Source organism: Humulus lupulus, chromosome 5 (genome assembly GCF_963169125.1).
Source record: "Humulus lupulus chromosome 5, drHumLupu1.1, whole genome shotgun sequence".
In the NCBI taxonomy this organism is placed as follows: domain Eukaryota; kingdom Viridiplantae; phylum Streptophyta; class Magnoliopsida; order Rosales; family Cannabaceae; genus Humulus; species Humulus lupulus.
The window spans coordinates 82629258-82649822 of record NC_084797.1 but is presented as its reverse complement, the minus strand read 5'-3'; the positions used below and the strand labels follow the sequence as shown (position 1 = coordinate 82649822).

Genomic DNA, 20565 nt, shown 5'->3' with positions numbered 1-20565 from the left:
GTGGTGTGGTTGGCCCAGTGTACAACAAAAATTTTGTAACATATTTAAACTACCTTTAAATATGCGGATCCATTAATATACATACATTAATCATAAACAAGATACTAATAAAAATCATACCACTTGAAGCCTATCAAGTGTCCTTGCTATCTTTTCGTATTTAGAACGATCTTCCTATCCAAGCCGCTCCCACGTACTCACACCAAGATCTTCCAAAGCGTTCTCTACACCTCAAGAAATGTGTGGGCACTTAAAGAATGAAGGATAGTTTATTTGTGATTCTTCTTGATGTACTCAACACATGAGATCAAGAGAATAGGCCTGAGAATTGGTTCTTTATTTTCAGGGAGAGAAAACTATTGTCCTATTTTCACAGAGCGAATTTTTAGAGTAGTCTCACTCTCTTCACTTATCTTCTCAAAATAATTTTCTGATCAGTCATACTTAACAGAAAAAATTCAAAATTTAAAAATTAAATCTGTAACCATTTTACAATTTAATTTTTAATTAATTAATTATTCCATTAATGAAAAAATCCAAAAAAACAATTTTTTTGAATTATCCTTTAATTAATTAATTAAACAAATAAAATTGAAAATCCCATCCCTGAAAATGCCAGCCCTTACACACCACACACAGTCCTGGACTGTGTGTGAACGTGTAGCTTCCTAATTTCTAGGGATATTGGTTTTTCAAATTTTATTTAATTATTTATTCAAATTTCTTTGTCAGATAAGATCTAACAACCTGATAGCTAATTCAAATTTGAATTCAAATTAACTATCTATTTAATTAATTATCAAATATAATTAATAATTTGAATAAATATTAATCTTTTAAATTCAAATCCAATTTGAACTTATCAGATTATTTTCTCCCACTCAAATAAAGATGTTTAATTAATTCTACCAATTAATTAAATCCAAAATTTTCGAAAATAAATATTTTATTAATCATAATTTCGAAAATTACAATTAATTAATTATTTAATTAAATTTCAAAATTTAATTTAATTATTTAGTATAATTTCGAAAATTATATAATAATTAAATATTAATTAATTTTGTTAACTACAACTAATTTGTAATTAATTAATTAATCACTATTATCATTTAATTGCATATTTGGCCTGAAGAACAAGTTTCTTCTTAAATATGTCTTTAAACTATTTTCCCTTCATTTCAACTCTTACCTTGAACAGTGTTGATAGAGCCGCTATGGGGACCTATGGACCTATAATTCCAAGCTCCAATAAATTTGAGATTATTAATTAAACTCTTTAATTAAATAATCTTAATTTATTAATCTCATGATTATTCCACTATAAATATGAGATTGAACTCTTGTAATTATAGACATTTTATTTACTGAGTACTTTATAATCATAAAGCGTCCATTGATTTAATCATTGCATACAACTTGACCCTCTAATAATGGTTCATAATTAATCGGGAATAAAATTACCGTTTTACCCTTTTAATTATGTCTTGTTTCCTTAAGTACCATTGACTCTACTAGTGAAGGTTAATTCATAACTAAATTATGAATTTGAGCTCAATAACCTTTCAGTCCCAAAAGTCAACCCTTAAGAGAACCATCATTCAATCTCTTGCGATAAGGTATAGATTCCATATCTGTATACTATGTCCCCAGCCATCTATATTAATGAGTTCCCAAAACAAAAGTTTTTACCTGATCATTCTGACAGACCCTAACAAGTGAATCAAAGAACTCATATAACATAAACAGGAGTTCATAGTAACCTCAGGATTAAGATCTATTTGTATATGATCATCAGTTGATATATTTAATTAATACTTCGAAACGGTATTTAACTAAGTATTAATAAACATATCTGGTCCAGTTCTATATATTCTCTAATATATAAAGCACCTCCACTAAAGTGTCCTACCACACTAGTGATCCGGATCTAGATCACATGTATTCATAATACTAGTGGACCATACTTGCAGTAATTAATCTAAAGATTCCGTAACTTTATTTTACTGCGAACTATTCAAGTTCATTTATCTCAAACACAATCCTCTCGTACTAATACGTGTTTGAGATTACATTCATGAACTTAGGAATTTTCCTGATATTTACATAATATTATCATAGAATAATATAGTCCATAAAATATATGCATAACAAATTCAATTTATGTATTTATTTCATAAAAACAATGTCCACTACATATGCTTTCAGGGCACATTTCCAACAATTGGCTGGAACCATCTTGTTGTCCCTTTTCTCTTCTTGCTTGAGCTGTGGACATTCCCTCTTCCGGTGACCTTCCTGGGCATAATTGTAACATCCCTTGGTGTTTGCGCGACACTCTCCAGGATGTTTCGTTTGGCATTTGGAGCACTGCGGGTATTCTACATAACCCAACCTATTGCCACCATTGCTTGTTCGTGCTCTTTTGTCATTGTTAGATTGCTTATTGTAAGGATGCCTTCTTTTCTGGCCATTATTGTTGCTATGCTGATGGTTGTTGTTGTGGTTCTGACCATTCTGAGGTTGATTCTGCTGTTTAGGTTCAGGCTTACTGGCCTCCTCCTTACTAACATTCGTTTAAAGCCTTTTCACTTCTATAGCCGTTTCTAGAGCATCGGCGTAAGAAATGGTTTCAAGATTTTCTAGTGTGACTCCTAGCTCAATCTTTAGTCTGAGTCCTCTAAAGAACTTGGTGACCTCAACAAGTTAGTTGGGACCAACTTTGGTGCAAATTTGGTACAACACACTCACATAGTCATAATAATCATGCATGCCACATAGTCATGCATTTAACCAATTATGCCCTCTCGGTACGCTAACCAAAGCACTAAGCCCTGTTAGCAATTTTGGGTTGTTAGAGAATAAGAATCATAAACAGTATGCTTCCCAATTATAATCAAACTTAAGCAAGCATATAATTCATTTATGCGGCCTCTATGCTGAACATGCGCATACCACACTCCTAAAGTGGCCCCACCATAATGACCCATATTACACATGTTGTTGATTACGGCTCGCTAGGCGACCATTCCAAAAAAAAAATACAAACAAATATGATCCCCGTATACATCACAAACAAATATAGTCCAAATTAATTTACATTTAACACAGACATTCAAAAGATGGTTATAACCATATTCTATAACCGGTGCCAATGCTCTAATCCTGGTACAAGTGTCGGTTTTCTTACCTCGAGTCTTGTGTAAGTAGCGGTACAATCCCGAGCATGATTCCTTTTTTTGAACCTTATAGTGAACCTTGTCACAGCACAAATAGTACCCTCATTAAGAACTAATCCCGAATACAGACTTCAAAACTATTCTCTAACACTCGAGACTTCCAATTCCACCAATCTAGGTGGTGGAACCGTCTGCCAAGCCCCCAAGCTTTTCCCAAAAACGAAAAAGAAATCCTATCCTAAAATGGTAATAGCACAGGGGCGCCACCCCTAGCGTAGGAGCTCCCAAAAAAAGAGAGACACTGAAAAAGTTCCATTGCTTAGCGCAGGGGCACCACAACGCAAAACTAGAATTTATGGGTTTCTCCTCTACAATTTCAAACCTCAAACCATACCCAAAGTGACCGAAAATCCAACCCAGACAGGTACCAAACCCAATTCATGTCCCAAATTCAACCTAACAGCTCACAACCATCACAAAGACATCAAACATACAACAAATTCTCAGCCATGAACACAAAATGGGATTTTAGGGCTCTAATCCCATTTTCCCTAAATCTGCAAAAATTAGAATAACCCATAGGCTCCAGTCCAAAATCAAGAGCCCACCAAGAGTTCAAAGTTAAATTCTTATACTCTTAATGTAACGCCCTGGGTAGCCAAGACCGTTACACTGTGTATTTATAAAGGTGCAAGACTTACTAATCAAGTCAACTAGTTAAAAATGTGTCACTGAAACCATACGATTAAACGTTTTACACAAGGGATCGCAAAAGATACAATGTTTGAAAGTCAGTTTACAAAATTTTCAGAGTACAAACAACCACTGGCCACTCTAAGGGCAAAACCGACGTTTATGGTTCTCTTGTTCCTGTCTCCCTCAACCGTGGCGGTCGAGCAGCTGATCATGTACATTCTGCCTTCGGAGTTCTCCGATTCAGGGCTGATCAAGTTTGCCCTTGCTTTTACCTGCACCATGTAGCACCCGTGAGCCAAGGCCCAGCAAGAAAACATAACGTTATAGTACAAACAACGATAACAATTGAATAATTCTTAATGCATGTTCATATACTAAGCATACCATATTGATCACATAATCCATAGACATAACCAGAGAATGAACAAACCAACACTCAGATATTCAACATAACAAATTCATCAATCAATAACAATAATCAAGTCAAATGATAATTAGGGTCGACGCCCTTAGGTCGCACCCTCTGTTTAACCCCACTACTCTGGTCCGCTCAAACCGAGCCCAGTGAATAATAAGTTGTCCTCAGCTACCAGTGGCTGAGCCGCGCCCTATGCGCCAATGTAAACCCCGACACTCTTAGGCCTTTTGTCTACTATTCACATGGCATAATACCACCCTTTATAAAGCTTACAAGACAGGGAACCCTTAGTCCCATCATAAATTCACAACCGGGTGCAGCTTTCTTACCTTTAATTTCCAAGTGTATTGGTTACATGGGATGCCTCTTGAGCACGATCTATTTCCCGAGCCCCTAGCTTATACCTAGTCATAACCAAGATAAGGGATACGATTAATAATTGTAAAAGGGATTCTAGATAAGGTTCTAGTCTCCAGAACATCGACTTCCACCAAACACAGTAGTGGATTCAATCCCGAGCACCCTAGGTTAACTTCCCATGCTTAAAATCCCAAAAAAACCAAATTTGCTTAAGGGCCGCGGCTCAACCTCCCTATGCTGCGGCATGGCCCCAACCATAGGCTCATCCACACCCAGAACCAGACACGGGCCATGGCCCTACATAGCCCATGCCGCGGCCCACCCTCCCTCTCCAGTATTCATCAGCTTCAGAGGGTCGCGGTTCACCAAGAACTATGTCGCGGCCCGACCCCTTCGAACCCATAAAAACCTTCATTTTCAACTCTCAAACCTCACTCAAAACCATCCAAAACCATCTCAATAATATACCACAATTATCACAAACATTCTTGCGTGATTTCAGAAACACATGCCAGTAGAAACCTAATCTAACAACTCATTAAAATACCTTTTCAATTTCTGAAACTCACACACTCAAGAACACTAAAACCAGTCATAAAAACTCAGAATTCAAACACTAAATCATGAATTGGAGCTTATCTTCTCTGATGAATCAACTCTTTAAGAAATCTCTGAGCTAACTCTCAAGTTCTAAGCTTTAATTCAGCCCTTCAATGTTAAAATCCATAAACACTACAAGAAAAAAAGCTTTTAATAAGACCAAAAATGTGTTATCAAATCATACCATAACACTTTTTGATGTGTTAAGACCGACTATGTTATCGTAGGTCATGGTACTTTACATAACACTTAATCATTGTTATACAGATGTGTTATTATACTGTCAACGATAACACACTTTCTGTGTTATTTTAATAAATAGACAAGTGTTTAATTATATTATTTATAGTCAATTATATAAAACATTTCAATACTTATAAATTTGTGTTATACTACACTTTAGTATAACACATTTTTTGTGTTATATAATGAAGTTTGCATAACAAAATTCTTTACTTATAAAAAGTGTTATTTTAATAGATATTATAACACATTTATCGTATTATTTTAATATTTAGATAAGTTTAAATTCTCATTATATATTCATTCATATAACACTAATTTATTATATTATATTTTTATTTTATATTTATATAATTAAAATTAGCTTTCTAATATATACTAGCATCATCAAATGAACTTGATTTTCAAATAACAAAAATTAAAAACATTCAACATTGTATTAACAATCCACAAATTAGTTTAAAACATTCAACACTGTCATCAACAACAAAATGTTCTTTAAGTATTCAAGTAGTCTTAAATATTCAATATATTGTAAAGTTACTACTTTCAGCACAAAATATTCTACAGCTGCCTAACACGAAGCCTTCAAAATTAAGTATCCTTTTCTATTTCGCTTGTCACATCTGCAAAATAAAAAAGAAATATTTTATTGTTATTATCTAGCATCACAAATTACTTCAAGAAAAATGCTATGGAAATTATTTCCAAGAGAGGACACCGCATACAATGTTCCAATAGGAAATTTTTGAGTGGGTTGCTTCTATTGATAAGTGAGATGTATTTTAATGCACATAAGTCATATCACAACAAAGTAATATCTCAAATTGAGGTTATGGGTGCAAAATTACAGACATTTTAGCTTGGATCATGATACCATGGAAAGAAATAAAAAAGTAAAAAAGAAGAAATAAAACACTCTTTTTTTGTAGTGTGACTTCAGCATGATTCTTACCAATTGGGAGGTCTAAAATATAAGCCCACTCTTTCTAGTGCCAAATGAACTGAAAGTTTGATCTGCATGGTCAGGAATCCATTACTAGATGTAGTTTACCAAACAACCAACCTTTCTTTACCAGAAAGAAAAATCATGCAGATAACAAGATTAAACAATTTTACTCCTGTCTAAATTTTGACACCTAACACCTTATATAATCCAGATAAAACATATCAAAAAATAAATAAATAACTACTGCATGCAAGGAAAAATAAAAGTATGTCCTCTCCCAAGGAAAGCAGACATTGATATGCATTTGACCACATTTCCAAATATAGCAAACTACTCCAATAAAAAAGAAATCAAAATAATGAAGTACATATAATATGATAACTTGCCTAGACAAAAATATGAAATTCTGATACTGTATTATAAAAAATAAAAACTGACTTTTTAGTTCTGAAGCACATCTCACATCTCAATTTTCTTTTGGTAGCTAAATCCATTTGTGCCTAAATATATAATTGAAAACTTTATGTATTATTTTGGGCATTACCATTTTATTTTTGTACCAAAGAAAAAACATTTACCTACTAATTTTTTGGTAGCTAAAAATAAAGTTTCAATCATTTTATTTTGCAAAATTTAGCTACTATTGTGAGAGTCTGATCTAAATTAGGTTTTTATGTTTAACAATGCTAAAGTTCTGTGTATCATTATGAAATGAATATTTGAGAGTCTAGTGAAAAACTTGTTCATTAAATGATGTCTCCTAAGGAAATTGGCAATCTAAAAGTCAGTGTGTGACTAATGTCCAATGCTCAATAGTGAAGAATATAGTGTCAATCATAAGATTCCATTTTCTAAAGATCATAATCATCAACAATTATGCTAATTGATTTATTAATTAAACCCAATAGCTCATAACCAATGTAGTTTAAAGTAGTTAGCAAAATAAGAATAAAAGTGTGTTTAAAACTATCAAATATCAACTTCGAACAATGTCATGCTTTAGAAAACTGAACTAATAGATTATTTTTATATATAAATATATATATATAAACTGAAACTGCAAGCATATTAGACTTACCATCCAAAGATCTGAAGTTTGAACTGTTTGGAGACTGATGAGGAGAAGCCGAGAGCTGTGAGTGCGTGCTTGTGTGTGTCTCAGGAAAAGAGCTTCAGTGAGCTGTCTATGGAGTGGCGAGGAGAAACATCAATTTCAAGGAGGAGAAGTGGTTTTGGTTGTTCATCTTTCGGGTGCTGAAAAAGGAAAGGGGAAAAGCATAACTAAGGCTTCTTTCTTTTATGAAACAATACCACAAACACAAGTTGTTAGTTTTTTATATTTAAATCCATACATTTATAAATTTTCTCAAAAACTAATTATAGTAGAAAAATTCTCTAGCAAATTAGGCCCAGGCAATGTAAAAGAGAAGAGTACAAAAAGATTCAAGATTGTACTCTAAGAACGGAGTAGTAGACGATAAGGCAGAGCTGAACAATGACTTCGGAGACACCATAGATGGTTGGAAACGCTGAAGATGATTAGAGGAGACGAAAGTAGGGGCAGATCATCAACGAAATAGAGATTCACTTTTCCTAAGATGTTGATTTTGGGAATATATATTAAAGCCCATACATTTCCCAAATAAAAAACAATGAAAACAACAAGAGATTACTTACCCAAAATTGAAAGAATTCCAAGGCAGAAAAATGGTTGTTAGGGTTTAGACAAATGACCATAGGACCGTGCGAATGACTGAATATTCCTTGGTAGCTAAATTCTTCCCAAAGGCAGTGAATTTATCTTGCTAAGAATCTGAAGGAGTTGTTCTTTGTCCAGTAAAAGAGAGCAACTCATAGTTTTGCCATCGCTTTTCTCTATGTAAAAAATGCAGCATACGAATTCAGCCCAATATCAATGACAATTTAGAACAAAAAATGCGGAAAACCCTTAAAGCATGATCGTTTACCTTGAGCGCGAGCCACGTCAGCCAACAAGTTAAAGATATCCAAGTGTCCATTAATATTATTGTCTCGATCTCCAGGGAGCACAAGTCTCGAGCCGACATTGTCTGGTTGAGTTTTCCTCGTACGCCGATTATGCTCAGCAAGCCTCCTTCTATAACTCTGCTTGCCCTCATCAAACTCGGAAAGGGGATGAAACCTGCAAGGAGCAAGCAAGAAGACGATGAACCTCGCTGTTCTAAACAAGAGAAATCTACAGCAAAAATTAAAAGAAAAAAAATGAGATTTGAGATTTGCATAAACCTGCTACACTACTGGCAAAATCTCTACATCTGGTTGGCAACAAGAGCTTTAGTAGAATTACTGTGAAGCTCACAAACCTTATGTCGGCGATGGTAGTGTTTTGCGGCAGAGTGATCTTCCTTCCAGTTATCAACCTGGCACATGGGATAGGTGGTGGTGCTATCGGGAGAGCCAGAGTGAACCCTCTTATTGGGTCTAGATCCGAGGTCATCCCCACAAGTGAAGCCGCCCCCCAGATTAAGGCGGAGAGTGGCATCGGTTATCTCGGGGGTTTTCTTCTTCAAGTTAAAAGGAGTTGCAGGGAATTATTCTGTCTTGGCGTAGTCCGCATCGTTGATGGTGGGGGAGGCCACAGAGTCAAGGGGCTTGGCAAGGAATTTAACCGTTTCCTAGTCCCAGACCTTAGGGTTCCAGTTATCGATGGGATTGGAGTTTGTGAACCGCTGTTTGTAATTAGGGGTCGGATAAGGGAGATCGCGTTTTGAGAGAGATGAGCATAGGATCATGGAGAGAGTGACTGGGCATTCTTCCCAGAAAATTATTTTTACTTTGTAATTAAAAAAAGGAAGAAAAAAATCACCACCTTACAATTTAGCGGGCTCCCAAAAGTTATATCGCCTTTTTCTTTTTTACTTTGCCACTTATCATAATACTTTTTCAGTAATCTTATATTCATGTGTTATGAAAATGGATATTTGGTGTAGTGAAACACCTCAAAACTCAACCATAACCACAGAACTTAACCACCATGCATAAAGCTCATGACTTACCATAATTCTTGATTGAATCGTCAGCTAATTCTTGAGCTAATCTCCTAGATCACAGCTCCAATTCTCTGAATTTCAGCCAAGTTCTTCTTGGTTCCTTGTGGTTTTCTTTGAGAGAGAAAGAGAAGAGGAGGGAAGGTTGGTTCTTAATGTTTCCACTGTGTTCTATGTATTACTTAGTCTATCCATAGGTAATTAAGTCAATCCCGAGGCTCGGGGTACCAGAAACATCCCCAAGGGCAAAATGGTAAAATTCCCCTGTTCCCACCTAAGCTTCCTAACCTCAAATATATCTCCAATTATTTATTTCCACAACCCGATAACCCAAATAACCATCTAATACCCAAAATACCCCTTGACTTGCCCCAAGTCAAGTATTAAGTCCCGTTGTGACTTACCCGCTAACTAGCTCCCTAGGATCACCTCAAGCCACATGCTGCAGATTTACCCACATAATAATGTGGTTCTCACAATTATAGCATATAATCACATTTACATTCATATAACCATACAAGCATGCTTATTATGGAATCATGCATTAACCTAATAAATTCACACATAAACCAATTATGCCCTCCTGGCACACTAATAAAGGCCCTTAAGTCATATTAGTGATTTTGGGTCGTTACAACTATCCCCTCCTACTGAGAATTTCGTCCTTGAAATTTACCTAAATAGCTCGGGATACTGATCCCGCATCACCGTCTCTAGCTCCCAGATCGCTTCCTCGACCTTGCTATTTCTCCACAATACTTTAACTAAAGGAATCGTCTTATTCCATAGAACTTTATCCTTCCGATCCAAAATCTGAACTGGCCACTCCTCATAGGACAAATCTGTCCGTAACTCTAAGTCCTCATACTTCAGCACATGCGTCGTATCTAAGACATACTTCCGCAACATAGTGACATGGAATACGTCATGAACTTCCGACAACGACAGTGGAAAAGCCAACCTGTAAGCCACCTGTCCAATCCTTTCTAGAATCTCAAAAGGTCCAACAAAGAGAGGGCTTAGCTTGCCCTTTACTCCAAATCTCCTCACCCCTCACAGTGGTGAAACTTGCAGAAACATGTGGTCCCCAACTTGGAATTCTACGTCCCTACGCTTAGGATCAGCGTAGTTGTTCTATCTACTCTGCGAAGCAAGCATTCTGGCTCGAATCTTCTCAATCGCTTCATTTGTCTTTTAAAGCATGTCTGGTCCCTAATACTTCCTCACACCCTTCTCATCCCAATGAATGGGCGACCTACACTTTCTTCCATATAGCATCTCATAGGGAGCCACTCCAATCGTGGACTGATAACTATTGTTATACAAAAATTTAATCAACGGGAGATACTTACTCCAAGATCCCTCGAAGTCAATCACACACGCCCTAAGCATGTCCTCCAACACCTGAATCGTCCTCTCATATTGTCCATCAGTCTGAGAATGAAAGGTTGTGCTTATCTTCAACTGAGTCCCCATGGCTCTCTGCAGAGCTCCCTAGAACTTGGTGATAAAGATAGGGTCTCGATAAGATACGATAGACATAGGAACCCCATGAAGGCGAACTATCTCCCTCAAATACAACTCTGCATGCTTTTCCACTGTGTAAGTCGACTTCACTGGTAGAAAATGAGCTGACTTGGTGTATCTATCCACTATCACCCACACAGAGTCATAAAGTCCCACTGTCCTGGGTAGACCTCCCACAAAATCCATGGTAATGTCCTCCCACTTCCACTCAGGAATACCCAAAGGCTAAAGCAATCCCGCAGGTCGCTGATGCTCAGCCTTCACTTGTTGACATGTCAAACATCTGGCCACATACTCCACCACATCCTTCTTCATCCTGGGCCACCAATATAATGTCTATAGATCCTGATACATCTTCGTGGTACCCCGGATGAAGCGAGTATGGCGTAGTGTGAGACTCATCCAGTATCTCTCGTCTAATCCCTTCATCTGCCGTAACACAAATCTGTCCCTGATATCGAAGCTTACCTATCTCAGAAATAGAATAATCCTTAGCTATCCCTGCTAAGGCATGCTGTCTAACCTCATGTAACTGTGTGTCTAACAATTGACCCTCCTTGATCCGCTCTAGCAGGGTCGACTGCAAGGTAACATTGGACAACCGGCCCACCACCAGCTCTATCCTTGCCCTGGTCATCTCATCAGCTAACTCTCTGGAGATCTAAATAGAACTAAATAACTTCCCCAAGCCCCTCCGGCTCAATGCATCTGCTACAACATTGGCTTTCCCTGGGTGGTAAAGAATGTCACAATCATGATCCTTAACCAACTCCAACCAATGCTTCTGCCTCATGTTTAGATCCTTCTGGGTGAAGAAATACTTCAAACTCTTATGATCAGTGTATATCTCACACTTCTCCCCATATAAGTAATGTCGCCACACCTTTAGTGCGAACACCACTGCCTCCAATTCCAGATCATGGGTAAGATACCGCTGTTCATACTACTTTAGCTGTCGTGATGCATAAGCTATAACTTTCTCAGTCTGCATCAACACACAACCTAAACCCATCCTCGACGCATCACAATATACCACAAACTTTCCTTCCTCCGAAGGGAGACTCAACACAGGAGCAGTAATAAGTCGTTGCTTCAATTCTTGGAAACTATGCTCACACTTCTTTGACCAAACGAACCTCTGATTCTTCTATGTCAACTCTGTCATCGGTGAAGCAATTTTCAAGAATCCTTCTAAAACCTGCCTATAATAACCTGCTAACCCGAGGAAACTCTGCACCTCCGAGGAGTTCCTTGGCCTCGACCAATCCCTTACTACCTCCACCTTGGACGGATCCACTTTAATCCCCTCTGCACCAACTATATGCCCAAGAAAAGTCACCTCTGGCAACCAAAACTCACACTTCTTAAACTTGGCATATAACCGATGATCCCTTAACCTCTGTAAGACCTGTCGAAGATGTCGTTCGTGCTCTGTCTCTGAACTAGAGTACACCAAGATGTCGTCGATGAAGACAATGATCAACTGATCCAAGAAGTCCTTGAACATCCCGTTCATCAGATCCATGAAAGATGCCAGGGCATTGCTCAAACCAAAAGACATGACCAAGAACTCATAGTGTCCATACTGCGTTCAGAAGGCCGTCTTCGGTATCTCCTCGTCCTTGATCCTCAGCTGGTGATAACCAGATCAAAGATCAATCTTTGAGAACACCGTCTTTCCCTGCAATTGATCGAACAAGTCATCAATCCTCGGTAGAGGGTACTTATTCTTGATGGTCAACTTGTTCAATTCTCTGTAGTCTATACACATCCTCAAAGTCTTGTCCTTCTTCTAAACAAACAAAACTAGAGTGCCCCCATGGAGAGTAGCTAGGCCTGATGAATCCCAAATCCATAAGTTCCTGTAGCTATCTCTTCAACTCCTTCAACTCTGTTGGTTCCATCCTATATGGTGCCCTTGATACTGGTTCTGTCCCTGGTGCTAACTCAATAACAAACTGAATCTCCCTGCACGGCAGCAATCCTGGTAACTCTTCAAGAAAAACATCTAAAAACTCACAAACCACCTTAGTCTCTCCCGGCCCCACTGGCAGAACCCTAGTAGTGTAAAGCACACTAGCCAGAAAAATTATACATCCACCCTGTAACAAGTCTCTAGCTCTCAACGCTGATATCATGGGTACGCGGGGTCCACATACCGCACCCACGAAGACAAAAGGATCCTCGCCCTCCGCCTCAAAAGTCACCATCTTCTTCCTACAGTCAATAGTAGCCCCATACTTGACCAGCCAATCCATCCCTAAGATCATGTCAAAATCCTCCATATCTAACTCAATCAAGTCAACTGAAAGCTCCCTACTATCAACCATCACTGACAATTCTCTAATCCACCTCGTACAAACTACCAGTTCCCAGTAGGCAATAAAGTCCCAAACCCCGCAGTCCAATACTCACTAGGTCTACACAATCTATCAATCACTTTACTAGAAGGAATGTGTAGCACCAGAGTCAATCAATACAGTATAAGGAGAGCCAGTGCAAGAAAGCTGACCTGTCACAACCGAGGGACTAGCCTCAGCCTCTGCTTGTGTCAAGGTGAACACTCGAGCTGGAGTCATGTTGTCCACCTTTCCTGCTTCCCCTCTCTTCACTGTTGGGCAGTCTTTTTTGAGGTTCCCCACTGTTCCACACACATAGCAAGCCTTTGCCTAACATTCGCCCTGATGGCATCTTCTACACCTCGCGCACTCTGGAAAACTCTGCCACGCCTCACAGCCACCCTGACGGCCACCCTGACTACCTCTGTTGAGTCTAGTTTTTGTCATGTTTAGGTGATGTTTTAAGTAGTCCTTTATTTCATTTTTCTTTCATTTAGTGCGGGTTTATGCTTTGTTTGTTTGTTTTGGTGAATATCAGGAAGAATTGAGTACTTGGAGGAAAATGTCAAAGAAAGGGAAGAATTAACCAAGTTTTTCAACATATTTTGAGAAAGGATGGATCTCAACATGATTTGGAAGTATTGATAAATTTTTGGGATGAAAACTTGAAAATTTGAGAAATCCCTTAAGAGCCACGGCATGAGCAAAGTAGAGCCGCGACTAGCTGGTGAAACAGAACCATTGTTTTGAGGGAGAACCACGGGCCACGACATGGCTAAAGAGAGCTGCGGGATAGATGGGCATCAACCCAGAAATCGTTGACACGGGCCGCGGCATGGCTGACTAGGGCCACGACATGGAGAGAACAATTCGCCTAGAAATTTACACACGGGCCGCGGTATGGTGCATGTAGAGCCACGGCCCGCCTCTTTTAAAAATTGAATCCTAGGTTTTTATAAGGCGAAAAAGAGAGAAGAAAAGGAGTACGAATTTGGGGAGTGGTTTTTGCTTGAAGGCTGAAGGCTTGGAGTATTCAATCTACATGTTTTTCTTCTACTTTCTGATGTTATCTTTAATTTTTGTTGTGATTAGTATTATGATTATGAACTAATTTTCTATTTAGGATGTTTAATTGAATCACTTGAATCCCTATTATGAACTAATGCAATTTCAATTTTCTTCTTCTTCAATCTTCTTCAATTCCATATAACCTGTTCTTATAGACTGATTATTGATTGGCCATCTATAGTCATATATACATGTTTTTAAATCAAAATCTGAGAGGTGAGATTTGAATTTGCTGTGGTTATATTGGACATAATTCTAATTTAGAACGAAAGTATCCATATTAATTGTGTAACTGTTTATTAAGTTATCAAGATTAATGCTACCTTTGTGGTTCAATTTACCATAGAAATATAGGAAATTGTCACCTAGGTTGAGTTTATAATTCATAGTATGATTATAGGCTGCTGTATCAACTTGTTAATTGAATTAGGCAAAAAGAAGAAGAACTCAGTACTTTGCATTAGGGAATGATAGGGAGGATAGCTGATGAGATTAAACATCCTAATTATTTCTTCAGTGGTTAAATCAAAGGTTTTACTATTAGCTGTTATTCCATTTAATTTTCAATTATTGTTTCTGAACTTTATAGTTTCTTTTGCTGTGTCTACAAAAATCAAGAATTTTAATTTATCAAATAGAAAGAGAAATTAATTGACTGGTAATTGATAATTCAGTCCTTGAGGACGATACTTGGTTTCTTTACCATATTATTACAAATTGCGACTGTGTGCACTTGCATAGCTTAAAATATCGCAACAAGTTTTTGGCGCCGTTGCCGGGGACTGAAAATAATTATCAATATCAGTCTGATTAATTTTTATTCTAATTTGATTTTAATCTCTCTTGTTTCTAAACTGTTTAGTTGCTTAATTTGTCTATCTCAGGTGAACTGTGTTATATGCGTAGCAGAAGAGGAGCAGACAATCTTGTTCCTTTGAATCCTGAGATTGAAAAGTCTTGCGAGCAAAATAGAAAGAACAAGAGGGAGGCCCAGAAATCTGTGAAGATGGCACAGAATGATGGGGATGGCAGGAATGTTTTAATTCCTGGAATTGCACAAGGGGGTCAGGCTCAGAACAATGCTGAGAGGAGCCTGAGAGACTATGTACTGCCCACTCTGACGGGAGTACAAAACAGTATACGCCCACCAGCTGTAGAGGCTAACAACTTTGAGATCAAGCCAGCTATTCTACAAATGGTGCAATCCTCTGTTCAATTTAATGGGTTGCCTTCTAAAGATCCTCACACCCATTTTGTCTAATTTTCTGGAGTTGTGTGGAACTTTCAGATACAATGGGGTGAGTGATGACGCTATTAAACTTAGGCTTTTACCATTTTCTCTGAGGGATAGAGCTAAAATTTGGCTGAACTCTTTGCAACCGAACTCTATTATCACTTGGCAAGATCTGGCTCAGAAGTTTTTGTCAAAATTGTTCCCTCCTTCCAAGCTGCTAAATTGAGAGGAGAAATCAATAATTTTTTCCAGAATGATGGAGAATAATTGTATGAAGCTTGGGAATGGTTCAAGGAACTTTTGAGAAGATGTCCTCATCATGGCATTGAACAGTGGATGTTAGTGCAAAAATTTAATAACGGTTTATGTCCTACTACTAGAACCATTATTGATGCTGCAGCGGGTGGTACTTTTATGAGTAAGAGTGCAACTGGTGCTTATGAGCTGATGGAGGACATGGCCACAAATAATCATCAGTGGTCTGAGGAAAGATCATCGGAGGTTAGAAAGGTAGTTGGGGTGCATGAGCTGGATGCTATTACTGCTTTAACAGCTCAGGTATCTACACTCACTAAACAATTACAACAGAGCATTGTATCTGCTAATGCGGTTCAAATGGCAGCCAGGTGTGAAATCTGTGGTGGTCCTCACTTTTTTGATTAGTGTCCTACGAATATTAATAATAACATTCCGATGGATCAAGCTCAGGTTCAAGCAGTGGGAAACTTTCAGAGGCTAGTAAAAAATCCATTTGCCAATACTTACAATCCTGGGTGGCGAAATCATCCTAATTTTTCTTGGAGGAATAATTAGGGTCATCAACCTCAGTTTCAGGGTCAATTTCATAATAATATGCCTCAGCCACCAATGCATCAAGGCTCTTCATCACAACAGCCTAGGCCTCAACAGTCAATGAATCAAGCTCCACCTGAAAGGCCTAATGAATTGCAAGCTGCATTATTGACTCTCACCAACACTCAAACACAGTTTATGACAGAAACTCGTTCTTCCATCAGGAATCTTGAGATGCAAGTTGGTCAATTGGAAAATATGTTACAAAGTAGGCCTCAATGAAATTTTCCAAGTAATACAGAGGTGAATCCTAAAGAGCAGTGCAATGCAATCTCTTTGAGGAGTGGGAAGAAGTTGGAAGAGCCAGTCAAGAAGTCTATACCTGCACCAAAAGTTGAAGTTGAGAACAAGGGTAAGGTAGAAGAAGAGGTTATTGAAGACCTTGAGAAGAATCAGTCACCAGTGAGTTATGAGCACCACATCAAGATTCCATATCCTCAGCGACTTCAAAAGAAGACACTTGACAAACAATTTTCGAAGTTTCTAGATATTTTTCGAAAACTTCACATTAACATACCTTTTGCCGAGGCACTTGAACAAATGCCAAGTTATGTGAGGTTTATGAAGGAAATATTGTCCAAGAAGAGGAAGATGGAGGATTATGAGACGGTGGCGCTCACTGAAGAGTGCAGTGCCATTCTGCAAAGAAAGCTTCCTCAGAAACTGAGATATCCTGGGAGTTTCACAATACCCTGCACTATTGAGAATTTTGAGAGTATGAATGCTCTATGTGATTTGGGGGCGAGCATTAATCTAATGCCGCTTTCTGTGTTCAGAAGATTGAAGCTTGGGGAAGCAAGACCTACAACAGTGACTCTTCAGTTGGCAGACAGATCAATAGCACATCCTCGGGGTATTATTGAAGATGTTTTGGTAAAAGTGGACAAGTTCATCTTCCCAGCAGATTTAATTGTACTTGATATGGAGGAGGATGCCAACGTCCCAATCATTCTTGGAAGACCATTCTTAGCCACAGGACGAGTTTTAATTGACGTACAAAAAGGGGAGTTAAGGTTGCGAGTCCAAAATGAGGAAATAAGTTTTAATGTTTTTGCAGCAACTGCAATTCCTACCTGTTGTAGTGTTGATGTGGTGAATGATTGTCAAGATTCAATTGGTAAAAAGAAGAAGAAGGCCAAAGAACGATTTCGAACAGTTCGACGTCGTATGAAAAGATTATTGTGTGGCAAGTTTGAAGGTTTCGATGACATTGGGGATAATTTCAATATTCTCAATAGTGGAAGGGAATTCTCCTCGTATGACACGATGGCTCTCAAGGATGCAAGGGGTGGACTTGACCCAAGTTAAAGGTGTAGAGAGTTCAGCGTCCGGCTAAATGACGTTCATGATAGCGCTTGTAGGAGGCACCCTATCTTTTATGTATTATTTTTCTTAATTTTGCACTTGTAAACAATAGATATTTGGTTTATTTTTGGACTTTTAGAATCGTGAAAAACGTGAAAAAAAAATAAAACAAAAATTAAAAAATTAAAAAATACTTCACTCCTCCGCCTCAGTTCAATCCATACAACCCGCCACCTCCACCTCCGCCATACTGACGTGGCGTGATTTTTGAGGTAAGTCTTCTTTCCTTGCTCTTCATGTCACATTGGGGACAATGTGCAATTTAAATTTGGGGGAGGGACTTATCAGTTATTGTGTGTATCTTTGTTTTTATCTTTGTTCTGTTAATTTTAGTTTGCCAACACTTTGTCTATAATATCATTTGTCATCAATTTGTGAGATAGTAATTGTGTGCATAACCGTGTGCTTGGTTGATTACTCTTGGAATTTAGTTCAAATTTTTTGTTGGAAATTTGCATATGTTCTGTAAATAGGGACAATTAGCTTATGTTATATATGTTTTACTTGGGTATGAGGAATGAATGGTGGAATCTGATAGAACTTGCATTTCTTGTCTTTTGAGACGAAATCCTTGATAACTTGTGTTTTGGAATGTTTGGGCCTTTCAAGCTTACCCTTATCATTATTTTCCCTAGTTTGCTCATTTGTGCCTTAACTTGTTTTGTTGATTGTTTAACCACTTCATTAAGCCAAAATTGTACCAATTATTTTTCCCTGTCCTATGAATTATGCCATAAGCTTAGAAATAAGTTTAGGGGAGCGATTTGTGATTGGGTAGAGCGAAAAAGAAGGAAAAACATATTGGTGTGAGTGGATGAACAATGTAATTTTATCTTTCGGTTGAGACAAGTGTAAAGTGTAAAAAAAAAAATATACTTGCAACATCACTGTAGATTAGTTTCAATCTTCTTCTTCTAAAAAATAAAAAAAATAAAAAAAAATACAGTGATGTTGATGTATTGGTTATGAGGACTCAATCGTTGAAAAATGAGTGAATTTTTGGGATGAAATCTTGAAACGCAATGTGGGTTGTTTGATTGATTTCTTTTTAGGTGCTTATGGTATAATGAAGCCTAAATGTCTTTTTATCTACCGTTACCTAAGCCAAAAATGCATGAACCATAAAAGTCCTGTTGATTCCAAAACATATGTTGTTAACATTAGTGGAGAAAGGCAAGTATGCACGCATATTGAATTTTGGTGAGTGGATTGTTGAAAGAGTAAAATATGTATGATGTATTCTAATTGCTCGTTTTGTTATTTACAACTCATATTCTATTTTCCAACTGAGTCATTTGGGTTAATTGTGAGAGTGATTATACTGAAATTCTAGTTGAAAATAGCATTTGTTATTTCACGATTGATGAGAGGGTGTTGTGGACAAAGTGGAGGTTTTATTATTTGTGTGTATTGTTTTGTTTCAAGTCTAAAGTCAATCTTTACTCGAGGGCGAGTAAAGGTTAAGTTTAGGGGATTTTGTTGAGTCTAGTTTTTGTCATGTTTAGGTGATGTTTTAAGTAGTCTTTTATTTCATTTTTCTTTCATTTAGTGCGGGTTTATGCTTTGTTTGTTTGTTTTTGTGAATATTAGGAAGAATTGAGTACTTGGAGGAAAATGTCAAAGAAAGGGAAGAATTAACCAAGTTTTTCAACATATTTTGAGAAAGGATGGATCTCAACATGATTTGGAAGTGTTGATGAATTTTTGGGATGAAAACTTGAAAAATTGAGAAATCCCTTAAGAGCCACGGCATGAGCAAAGTAGAGCTGCGACTAGCTGGTGAAACAGAACCATTGTTTTGAGGGAGAACCATGGGCCACGACATGGCTAAAGAGAGCTGCGGCATAGATGGGCATCAACCCAGAAATCGTTGACACGAGCCGCCGCATGGCTGACTAGGGCCACGACATGGAGAGAACAATTCGCCTAGAAATTTACACACGGGCCGCGGTATGGTGCATGTAGAGCCACGGCCCACCTCTTTTAAAAATTGAATCCTAGGTTTTTATAAGGCAAAAAAGAGAGAAGAAAAGGAGTATGGATTTGGGGAGTGGTTTTTGCTTGAAGGCTGAAGGCTTGGAGTATTCAATCTACATGTTTTTCTTCTACTTTCTGATGTTATCTTTAATTTTTGTTGTGATTAGTATTATGATTATGAACTAATTTTCTATTTAGGATGTTTAATTGAATCACTTGAATCCCTATTATGAACTAATGCAATTTCAATTTTCTTCTTCTTCAATCTTCTTCAATTCCATATAACCTATTCTTATAGACTGATTATTGATTGGCCATCTATAGTCATATATACATGTTTTTAAATCAAAATCTGAGAAGTGAGATTTGAATCTGCTGTGGTTATATTGGACATAATTCTAATTTGGAACGAAAGTATCCATATTAATTGTGTAACTGTTTATTAAGTTATCAAGATTAATGCTACCTTTGTGGTTCAATTTACCAAAGAAATATAGGAAATTGTCACCTAGGTTGAGTTTATAATTCATAGTATGATTATAGGCTGCTGTATCAAATTGTTAATTGAATTAGGCAAAAAGAAGAAGAACTCAGTACTTTGCATTAGGGAATGATAGGGAGGATAGCTGATGAGATTAAACATCCTAATTATTTCTTCAGTGGTTAAATCAAAGGTTTTACTATTAGCTGTTATTCCATTTAATTTTCAATTATTGTTTCTGAACTTTATAG

The 20565-nt window shown here is 37.5% G+C and overlaps 1 non-coding gene across 1 annotated transcript; it reads right to left on the bottom strand.

Annotated features, from left to right (window-relative positions):
* Positions 1 to 15858: 15858 nt before the first annotated feature.
* On the bottom strand, positions 15859 to 15965 carry LOC133780881 (small nucleolar RNA R71). Its single transcript, XR_009869689.1, has one exon. It is a non-coding gene; the product is annotated as a small nucleolar RNA R71 (small nucleolar RNA).
* Between the last annotated feature and the right edge of the window lie 4600 nt (positions 15966 to 20565).